This window comes from Nicotiana tomentosiformis, chromosome 1 (genome assembly GCF_000390325.3).
Source record: "Nicotiana tomentosiformis chromosome 1, ASM39032v3, whole genome shotgun sequence".
Classification (NCBI taxonomy): Eukaryota; Viridiplantae; Streptophyta; class Magnoliopsida; order Solanales; family Solanaceae; genus Nicotiana; species Nicotiana tomentosiformis.
Window position 1 is genome coordinate 25077174 of NC_090812.1, and position 12001 is coordinate 25089174.

Sequence of the window (12001 nt, forward strand, 5' to 3'; positions counted from 1 at the left end):
GCAATGCTCCAAAGATGCCATCACGCGTGTAGAGACCTCCGAACGGCTCAAAACTAGCCAAAAGCAACTCAAATACATCAAATACAGCCCAAGGAAACAATTTCAAATGATAAAGATCGATTCCTCAATCAAAACTCAAAACCGTCCAAAACTCACACCCGGGCCCATGCCTCAAAACCCGACAAAACTCACAAAATCCGATAACCCATTCAATTACGAGTCTAACCATACTAATTTCACTAAATTCTGACTCCAAGTCGATGTTCAAAACTCAAAAACTCATATTATGAAACTTTAGGCCAAAACTCCCAATTTCCTCTTTAAAGTTCATCAACCAAACGCTTAAATCGAAGATAGATTCATGAAATATAACCAAAACCAAGTAGAGAACACTTACCCCAATTTACAAGGTGAAAATTGCTTCAAAAATCTCCTCAATCCGAGCTCCATAGCTCCCAAAATGCAAAAATGATCGAAACCCTCGAAATTTAGTACTTTATATATAATCACTTAGCAAATCAATGAATCGCGATCGCAGAAATACCCTCACGATCTTGAAGAAGAAAATTCACTGCCCCTAAAAATACACTACGCGATCGCGTAAAAAGCTATGCGATCACGAAGAGAACCTACGCGAACGTGGCCCCAGGCTCGCGAACGCGATAAAGAAGCCATGAAGACCTGCCTAGCTCAGCTCTAAAATGCGAACACGATGCTCGATTTGAAATAACTTATGCGAACACGGACCTATATTCGTGAACGCGATGAAGAAACACTCAGCCTCAATTTTTCCCTTACGCGATTGCATCCCTCTGTCCGCAATCGCGAAGAACACTGGGTGCACCAGACATCAACAGAACCAGCAGTGAAGAATGAAGGAAAACAATAGCCCGAAACCCGTCCAAAACTCATCCGAGCCTCTCGGGACCACGTCCAAACATACCAACAAGTCCCATAACATAACACGAACCTACTCGAGGCCTCAAATCACACATAACAACATCGAAACGACGAATCACACCTCAATTCGAATTCAATGAACTTTGAAACTTCAAACTTCCACAACCGATACCGAAACCTATCAAATCACATCTGATTGACCTCAAATTTTGCACACAAGTCACATTTGACATTACGGACCTACTCCCACTTTCGGAATCAAAATCCGACCCCGATATCCAAAAGTCCACTCTCGGTCAAACTTTTCAAAATTCCAACTTTTGTCATTTCAAGCTAAATTCTACTACGGACCATCAAATCACTATATGGGCGCTCTCCTAAGTCCAAAATCAACTAACTGACCTACCAGAACCATCAAAACTCTGTTTCGGGTTCAAATTCATAAAAATCAAACTTGGTCAACTCTCCTAATTTAAAGCTTCAACAATGAATCCATTCTTCCAATTCGATTCCGAATAACCTGAAAATCGAAATCAACAATTTACATAAGTCATAATACATCATACGGGGCTACTCATGCCTGTAAACTACTGAGCGAAGTGCAAATGCTCAAAATGACCGATTGGGTCGTTACATGAGGTTTTATACACATTGTGTGGAGCCTTAGACTATTTATTGTGAAATTAATTAATTTTGTTATATCTTTGGAATTGGTTGTGGCCATTGGAAAAATTATGATATGAATTGATTTTTTTATGTTGCCGTGATAATATTCCGTGTAATTTGCTGTGTTATTTGAGTTATTATTTTGAGGATATAAGGGTGGCATTTCACTATTGATATTATGTGGGTATAAGGGTAGCATTTCACTATTGTTATGTGTGTTATGATATTGTCTGGGCGGAGTGATAAAGGTGAATATAGGAGAGATAAGGGTGGCTATAGGAGAGATAAGGGTGGCTAGTTATATTGTCAGGGCGAAGGGATAAGTGAGGCTATTATAAGAGTGAGAGGGGTGGCTATAGGAGAGATAAGGATGACTATAGGAGCGATAAGGGTGGCTATTGATATTGTCAGAGCAGACGGATAAGTGAGGCTATAATAGGAGTGATAAGGGTGGCTAAAGGAGAGATAAGAGTGGTTATTGTCAAGGATGATATGTGATAATGTGGGGTTATTGCGTTGGTAATTTTCATGTGATGTTGTAATTTTTTTTGTGTTTATTTTTATACCTTGTTCAATTTGTCTTGTTGCTGGTAAATTGATAATAGTCTCATCTATGTTGAAATTGGGAGCTTCTGGTTATTGCCGGGCGGATTATGAAATTAAATATGGGCACGAGGTGCCACAAGTAAATAATGATGATATTGGCACGTGAACTGTCCGTGCAGTTGTGATATGAAATATGGGCACGAAGTACCGTGAGTAAATAATGATGATATTGGCACGTGAATTGTCCGCGCAGTTGTGATATGAAATGTGGGCACGAGATGTCGTGGTTAAATGATGATGATATTTGGCATGTGAGTTGTCCGTGCAGTTGTGATAGAGAAATTGGCACAGGATGCCGTGAAAATATAAAAGTGGGTTGAGACCCGTATTTTATGATTTTAAAATGTTGTATCATAGGGTGACTTATATTCGAAAGAGATTTATTTGAAAGATATTTATCTGAAGGAAAGAGATTTGAAAGTATTATATCCTTAAGATTTCTATTTGAAAAACCTATAGGCGAAGGATTTATATTGGAAGGACTTGATTAATTGGTTGTACTTGTATTCATTATTTGTTGCGCAATATTTATGGTGTTCTTGTCGCCTTGCTGTGTATATCACTGGTTGATTATTGTTGCCATCATTGTTATTTGTTTCCTATTATTTTTGCATACTATATTGCATAGGTTATTAGACTAGTGAGTGTCTCGATTGTACCTTGTCACTACTCCACTGAGGTTAGTCTTGATACTTACTGGGTACCGACCGTGGTGTACTCATACTACACTTTTGCACATTTTTGTGCAGAGCCAGGTGTTAGAGATATCGGACTCGGACAGAGTTAAAGTGTGATCACGAGGATTCAAGGTAAAGTTGCTTGGTCGTCGCAGTCCCTTGGAGTCTTTCCATTTTATTGTACTGTTAATTATTAATCAAATAGTATTGAGTATTCGATCCTTGAGATCATTCCATGTATTCAGTTAGAGTTCGTGACTCAGTATTGCCAGTCCTGGGAGATTGTTATATTTGTAATTATTTCCGTTGTTGGTTTATATATAAAAAAAAGGCGTGAATTATTATTATAATCGACTTATCTTGTCTTAGATACTAAGTGTCATCACGACGCGTGTGGCGGGACTTTGGGTCGTGTCAATACTACTATTTATTGGATGAATGAATGTTTTTATAATGGTTATTATCACACTTGCGAACTGTCAATCATTATATTTGACATAAAAAATGAGGAATTTGATGTGATATCTCATCCGCGAGGAATATGTAATATCCAGAATTTACACGGAGGATATAGACAGATGCACCTCTTTGAATTAATGGAAGGCCATGTCTCCTTCTGCAAGTTTTCAATTTTCAGCGATGGTAAGACGTCAATGGATACATGGATTTTAAGAGATGATCACTATACGTGGCGCCGAAGGCAGACAATCATTCTTGATATGACTCATGAGCTGCATATTTATGGGTATCCAGGGGACGTAAAACCCATTGGAATCTTAAATGGTGAGTTGATCATTCGTTGGGGTTTGTCAAAATTGTTTGCTTACCATCTGCAGCGACGAAGCTAATAGAGTGGGACTGGGAATACTCCTACGTCACCAATATGTGCATACACAGGAATACCATTCTTTCTTTGAAAAACTACTCCAAATTCCAAAATCATCGCTGTTGCATGCCGAGGTGAACGTGTTTGCTATCGAAGTTGAAAAAACATGTACCCTAATATAATGGATTTAGAGTTGCGTGAAATATATTTTCACCGCTACAAGTTTGAGCATTTTAATAGTCTTTTCTTGAAGTCATATATGGTAAATTTATTGAATTCTATTTTCTTTTCTTCTTTTTTTCTTTGTAATTCGTTACTCCTCAAGTGGAAAGGATGCATGACGCTTAGATGATTTGACGAGTAGGATTAGGAATAATCTTGTGATTTTTCTTTTTCTTTTTCTTTTTTTAATTTTGAAAGATTGAAATATTCATGTTATCCTTGGTGGACGAGATTTGATTTTTTTCGCTTTGCCAAGCTGAAGAACCTCTAGATCAAGTGGTTATAGTAGAAGGGAAAAAAAGTGACATTACAAATATTAATTTAGTGATATGGCCTTCTCATAAAATATTGGTAAAAAATAATACCGTGAGATTTTAAGATGTCTAGTATATCATTATTAGTTTCATGATGTTTACTTTGGAGAAATATAGTAGTTATTCCACTACAACATTTAAGGCCTCCAGCCATCCTGAAAAGTGTGGCTTAACATGTCAAGGAGTGTAGTATTTGATCTAAGGCAACACTTTATGCCTTTAGGCTATATTTTTACGGGGTGGCCTAAAGAACCGTAACCTTTGACCTATGGCCACTCTTATTACGCGTCGCCTTCGAAGCCACGCTTCAAAAGTGTAGCCAATGCGGTAAAAAAGCTACGCTTATATTTTCTCTTATAGCCACGCTTTTATGACTTAAAGCTACATGTTTGAAGTATGGTCTTTGGTTCCTTATAGACCACACTTTTAAAGTGTGGCTTCTAAAGCAATAATCATCAATCATAGCGCCAAATTGCCTGTCCCTATGGCCACATTTTCTAAATGTGGCAATTTTGTGTATGCTTTAAAATTATTTTTAAAATATTTATATTTGCCACAATTGTGTGATTAAGAAATTTAAGTTGCCTACAATAAATTCTGTATTCACATTTGTTTCAAGCATATACATTATGATCTCAAGCATTAAATAAGATAATAAGTAACAGAATAAAAATAGGTCAAATGCATATACTTGAAATAGACCTAAACAAAGAAATATAATATCACGATCCAAAATTCAACTAGTCGTGATGGCACCTAACCCAACCCGTTAGGTAAGCCAATTATCAACTATTCAATTTTAATAATAATCATTAAAGCAATTTAAGTGAATAAAGGTCTTAATCTTATGCAATCCCCAAGAACTGGTAGTACAAATCATGAACTTCTAAGAATAGAGTATACAAAGCGGAAATAAAATAAATACATAGTCTGTTTGAATAATACATAAATAGAGCTTTTATAAATCTAAGACTACCCTGAACAGGAGGCAGCTACAACAGGAACGCAGGTGCATCTTCAAATCCCGCAACCATCGAGTACAGCAACAACAGCAGCCAACATCTGCACGCAATGTGCAGAAGTGTAGTATCAGTAGAACCGACCCCATGTACTGAGTAAGTAACAAACCTAGCCATAGGTTGAAAGTAGTGACGAGCTTCCACCAAGGTCTGGTCCAAAACCACTAGTCCACAACAATTCATAACAAAATAAGGCAAATAATACCATAAGTAACTCAGAGATAAAATGCTCAGCCAAATCATGATTTCAAAAATAATAGTTCTTCCTTTCAAATTCATTAGTGAAAACCCAAATCGTTTGCCGAAGTTGTCAAAAATATGTATAGTTTGAAAACAATAAATTTCTCTCAAAATCTTTTCAATAATAAATAAGATGTTTCATTTTTCTTCCGGATAACCCGTGTAAAACAAATGCATCACTATACTTGTATATCATATGTGCATGCCAATGCGATGCAACGTAGTGATAAAATCATAAACAGCCCCTCGGGCAGAACATCACTCATATGCAGCCCCTCGGGCAAACCACACAGTCACCCATGCCTCTTGGGCATACCTCACAGTCACTCATGCCTCCCAGTCACTCGGCACTGGCACTCAATAGGTACCTGCGCTCACTGGGAGCGTGTACAAACTCTGGAGGGGCTCCTACAGCCCAAGCGCTATAATCTGCACGGACAACTCATGTGCTATAATATCATATCAGCATCCGCATAAATAAATCACGTACCATAATAAACCAATAAGGCCTGCTGCAGGCGGGCAGCCCAGATCCATATAATAGTAATAATATATATAAAGCCAACATGGCCTGCTACAGCGTGCAGCCCGATCCCAAAATATCCTCACAATCAGGCCATCGGCCTCCCTCAGTCTTCAATCTCTCCAGTCTCTCTCTCATGAGCTCACAATGTCATGAGAATAGCCCAAAAATGATGATATGATGCATCGATAAATAACAACAAAGACTGGGATATGATATGCAATGAATTGAATATGACTGAGTATGAATTTTCAATTTAAACAAATAATTCACAGCAATATGATCTCTGTGGGTCCCAATAATACTGGCACATAGCCTCAACATAATTTTTAATATACTTTTCAGCTCAATTTCTTTAACATATAATACCACATGGAAAATGCCAGGATTATTTAACTACAAAATTTCACAGAAACAATTATGTCACAATTTCTATAGAGCACGCCCACACGCCCGTCACCTAGCATGTGCGTCACCTCCCAACAATTCACGAAATACATATATTCAGGGTTCATACCCTCAACTCTAAGATTAGAAGAGTTACTTACCTCGAACAAGCCGAATCCAATGTCGAGCAAGCTAAACAATGCTCCAGAAATCACATTATGCGCGTATCAACTCCCGAACTCGAATCTACCATAATTAATTTGATTCAGTCCATACAATTTATAGGAATTAATTCCATATCAAAATGCTAATATTTTTCACACCGAAATTATGTCCCAAAAATCTCCTATGGGGCCCACGTCTCGAAATCTGACGAAACTCACAAAATACGACAACCCATCCAATTACAAGTTCTACCATACTAATTTCACTCAAATCCGACTCCAAATCGATATTCAAACTTGAAAAATTCATTTTGTGACATTATAGAAATTTTCTTCTATTTCTCTTGAATATTCAATAATCTCACACCAAAAATGAAGATTAATTCATGGAATATAATTACAAGGGAGTTAAGAACACTTACCCCGAGTTGTGTGAAAAATTTCCTCTCCAAAATCGCCCAACCCGAACTCCAAAATCCGAAAATGGGTGAAAATATCGAACCCTCGAATTAAAGGTTCTGTCTCATCGAGTTCCCCATCTGCGGAGAAGGGGTCGCACCTGCGACCCTCGCTTCTGCAGTCAAAATTGCGCGCCTGCGGAAATAGCCGGCCTTCACAAACCTCGCATCTGCAGTGCCATCTCGCATCTGCGGGCTCGCAGATACGCATTCCCTTCGCACCTGCGTTCGCCCTACGCCAGCCCCAGTCCGCATCTGCGCCAACACCTTCGCACCTGCGGCCTCGCAGATGCGGTAAATTTCTCGCCCTGCGAGCGCTGCCTAGTTCCAAACTTCGCCGCTTCTGCGACTGATTTCGTGCACATGCGGCTTCGCACCTAGGATCAAAATCTTCGCAGGTGCGATCACACCAGTAGGCAGCAGTTCCAGCATTTCCTTAAGTCCAAATTTGATCTGTTAACAATCCAAAACTCACCTAAGGCCCCCGGGACCTTAACCAATTATACCAACAAGTCCCATAACATAATGCGGACCTATTCGAGGCCTCAAATCACACCTAATAATATTGAAACGATGAATCACATCTAAATTCGAAATCATTGAACTTTGAACTTCAAATTCTATATCGTGTGCCGAAACACATCAAAACCGGAATGACTTCAAACTTTGCACAGAGTCACATTTCACATTACGGACCTATTTTAATTTTCAGAATTGGATTCCGACTCCGATATCAAAAAGTCAACTCCCCGGTCAAACTTCCCAAAAATTCATCTTTCGGCATTTCAAGCCTAATTCCACTACGGACCTCCAAATAATTTTCTGGACACGCTCCTAAATCCAAAATCACCATACGGAGCTATTGGAATCATCAGAATTAAATTTCGAGGTCGTTTACACATAAGTCGACATCCGGTCACTATTTTAACTTAAACTTTAAACCTTGGAACTAAGTGTTCCAATTCATTCCAAAACCTCGCCGGACCCGAACCAATTACCCTGACAATTCACACAACAACTGCAAAGTATAATTTGAGCAGTAAATGGAAAAATTAGGTTGTAATACTCAAAATAACCGGTCGGTTCGTTACATATAATTTGTGTAGTATTGCCCATACTAATAAAGCATTACTTCAAGTTCACCGGCAATAAATGCTACAAAACAAAATTTGTTCATATAACTATCAATAATAATAAACATCACAATTCTTCAAAAAGTCTTCCCCATTCACTTCAATAGGTCAAATTGATTTGTAGCCACCACTTCCAGTTGCATCACCCACATTTTCCTACACATTCAAAATAAAATTAAAAATTAGGAAAAACCTACATATAATATGCATAGAACTTTGCCTTGATAACCCACAAAGTCAATATGAAAGTGTATGCATAATAGTAGTATGTAGATCTGAAAAAGACAAGAATCATTGAATATCTTCATAAGCTTGCATAAACAGAGTCTCAAACCCAATCAAGAAAATAAGGTGTCTATAACACTGAAAAAGAATCAAACTGCTTACAGTATACACATAAAATAGTCAAAGCTGTCAGTTTATACCACAACAAACCATTCATCAACACTAATTAAAATGCATTAAGAAAATTTGACAGTAATCTGGACTCCAGTTTAAGTAGATCTAATATTACCTTCAGAACACACAGACACACATGCACACAGAAAGTGCGCGATCAAGAAGTTCTATGTATTGGAAAATATTATAACAACTGATGTTAGGTTTCCAATAAAAAATCTTCACTATCATATTAGGCAAAGTCATCTTACCACTGCCAAATGTAGTTACTGAAAATACTTCTTTTTATGCTATTACGTGGAAGTCATATCTCGCACAAAACTGCTAACACAACTAGAGGAATCCAAGGATGATTCGAATCGGTTGTTGAAGACGTGGAATGGCTATTGACAACCACAAAGAAATGTTATGTGCATGAATCATATCACAAGATTCACAACATACCATCTTTATGTAGCCTTAATTCTTTTTCAGCTAAATGATAAATTTTCTCCAATAGACCTCAATGAAAGCAATCCTAATATTTTAATCTATGACAATTTGCTCCAAAACGACTACAGATAAGCAAATTATTGTACAAGATGAGGTGCATGCATCAAATTCAAGTAGCTTTTTGATATTCAATTTAAAATATCAAGCTATTTCATAAAACTTTTTATAGTCCTCTTCACCTCTTTGTACTATTAGCATATATATACCAACAATCTGACTCTACATATCAATAAATGGGAGAAACAGATATAGAAAACAAGTTAAAGTACATGATTAATTCCATGATCTAAAAATACAACAAAGCAAATCAAGTAGCTAAAAGCCAGTAAAAGATTTATTCTTTTTTCCAGATTATAGGTTTAAAACATCATATATATATATATATATATATATATATATATATATATATATATATATATATATGTAAGGACGAGGATTATCTCGAACACAAAAGTTTTTGGTAGCCTCAGTGTGTTAACTTTTCAGGTAACCAATCTGTCATTTTCTTTTAAGTTACTTCAAACAGGTTTTCCCTAGGTACATGAGATTAGTTGATTTTTCTTACATATTTACATCTATTTCACTCTCTATATATTAAGATTTAAGATTTGGTATTACAATTGAACATGTTCTGCAACAGATTGTTTAACTAATTTCTATTTAATGAATTATTATTCTTTATACATGTCTCCTCGGGTTTCTCTATTTACACTTCATAATTTCAAATAAAGCATCTTATTAGTTGAGTCACCAGCCGTATCTCTAGACCACTAAATTAACATAGAGACGAAGTAAACGAATTAACAGCAGGGAACCGAGAAGAAAAAAGGACTAAGCTACCTATTAAAAGACTGAAAATTAGTGGACAACCCATATTAATAATAGTGTTATAACACCAATCTATCCCTTCCATTTTCATTCATATTTACAAATATTCTGAACCTTTTGAAACAATTGATATCATTTAACTTTATACATTTTAACTGTCAAAGAAATAATGGATTCACTTGGTATCATTGGAGAAGGCTTCCTCTTGTTCAAAATTAAGTACATCCAACTCTTAAAAATTTTTCCTGTTATTCTGTGGGCTCACTTGGTATCCTAGGACATTTTAAAAATCACTTACAAAAAATAAATTCTATTCCTGAAACATATTTTCCAACCGTTCATTCATAACTCATGTTATGTAACACAACCATAAAAAGCAAATAGTTTACCTTCTAAAAAAAGCAAATAATTTAGAAAAGCATGGTGTTGTAAGTTAACCTGAGGTATTTTTCAATAGTGTGAAATATAAATACCTTTTCAAGACTCGAAGCATGAGTTGAGCCAGAAGAATGTGGTAGATTTTGGCCTCTCATAGCTCGTGCGCTACTTGCATCAACAGGTGAAAGAAGATTAGATCCGGCACACCATTGTATATCATGAATATCGAGTCCAGGGTTATTTTGTACCAACTGAATACAAAAGTTTCGCATTTCTTCTCTCATCATTTCCTTCATTTCTTCTTTCAGAGAAATCATTTCATTAGCATGCTTTTGTTTAAACTTGTTGATTTTATCATCTTTTTTCAGAGAGCTTATCGTGACCGATCTATCATAGCATCTAATCCGACCAGGTTGCTCCTTTCCAAATACAGTCCTAAATGCATCATCTTGTGTTTCTCCATAACTTTGATGATTTTGAAGTTCAGACTGTCAAAAAAGAAATATTACTGAACATGACTTACAAGTTAAAATAGAATGAACACTAAAATAAGTTTCAACAAGTCAGGTTAGATTAATGTTCTTTATGTGAAAATTCCTTCAATCGAACAAAAGAAACACACAACAAAACAATACGAGCAAGAACTTATTCTTAGAGTTAATTGTCTAGAACTAACAATAACTTTTTAGTTTTTGTAACATTGTAAATATTTTTTAAAGAATAAAGCTAAAACATTACAAGAAACACATTCAGTTAAAGAGAGAAAAAAAATATAATAACAAGATCTTAGCTTGCAACACGGCTTACTATTGCAACTTGAGTATCTGTATGAACTTCCTTCCCATTCTTTGTACGGGTTGTAATAAATATTTCAGACTTGATGGTTCCTCGTTGTTCTCTTTGGTTGCGCGCTACAAATTACATCAAAGAAAGTAAAAATCAAACATCAATGTGTTACGATAAAGTACAAAAAGAAATAGAAGTCAGATTTTTTACAAAGTATCGACTAAATATTACCAATGCCACGCGTACTCTTGCAAAATTAATAGGACCCATTCGATGCCTCCACTTTTGTTTTTTCCGGTTTTCAGAATTTAACTGGCTCATAGCCTAACACCAAAAGAAGTATATTAATTAATAAATCAAAAAGTAAAAAAGATATAATGCAACAGAGTAGAAATGCACAGTTTAAATCTTACTTGGACATTTGAGTACTTCCAATACTCAATCAATTGGCGGAATTGAACTCCTGGTATCTCATTCGGGCGATTTTGTAGCATATCTTCATCAGTAGCATTCCTATTGAAATATTTCATCTTAATACTTCTCTTGTGCCTCCTCCAAGCATCACGAAGACCAGCCATTACCCACTTCTCTCCTTCCGATGGAATTATGAACTTGGACTTTGCAAAATAACGTATATTTATCTTCACTTATGTAACGACCCGACAGGTCGTTTTGAGTATCACAACCCCATTTCCCCATTTACTGCTCAATTTATGCCTCACAGTTAATTTATGACTTATCGGGTTAGTTAGTCCGGGTCAGAAAGGATTTCAGAGTGAAATGAGACACTTAGTCTCATAATTAAAAACTTAAGTTGAAAAAGTTGACCGGATATTCACTTATATGTAAATGACCTCAGAATTTAATTCGGATGATTCCAATAGCTCCGTATGGTAATTTTGGACTTAGGAGCGTGTCCGAAAAATTATTTGGAGGTCCGTAGTGGAATTAGGCTTGAAATGCCGAAAGTTAAATTTTTGGGA

The 12001-nt window shown here is 36.4% G+C and overlaps 1 long non-coding RNA gene across 1 annotated transcript; it reads right to left on the bottom strand.

The window, feature by feature from the left end:
• Nucleotides 1–8122: 8122 nt before the first annotated feature.
• On the bottom strand, nt 8123–11380 carry LOC108946131 (uncharacterized). Its single transcript, XR_011413811.1, has 4 exons — nt 11250–11380; nt 11040–11143; nt 10328–10720; nt 8123–8291 (listed from the first exon to the last, which is right to left on the bottom strand). It is a non-coding gene; the product is annotated as an uncharacterized lncRNA (long non-coding RNA).
• Nucleotides 11381–12001: the final 621 nt, after the last annotated feature.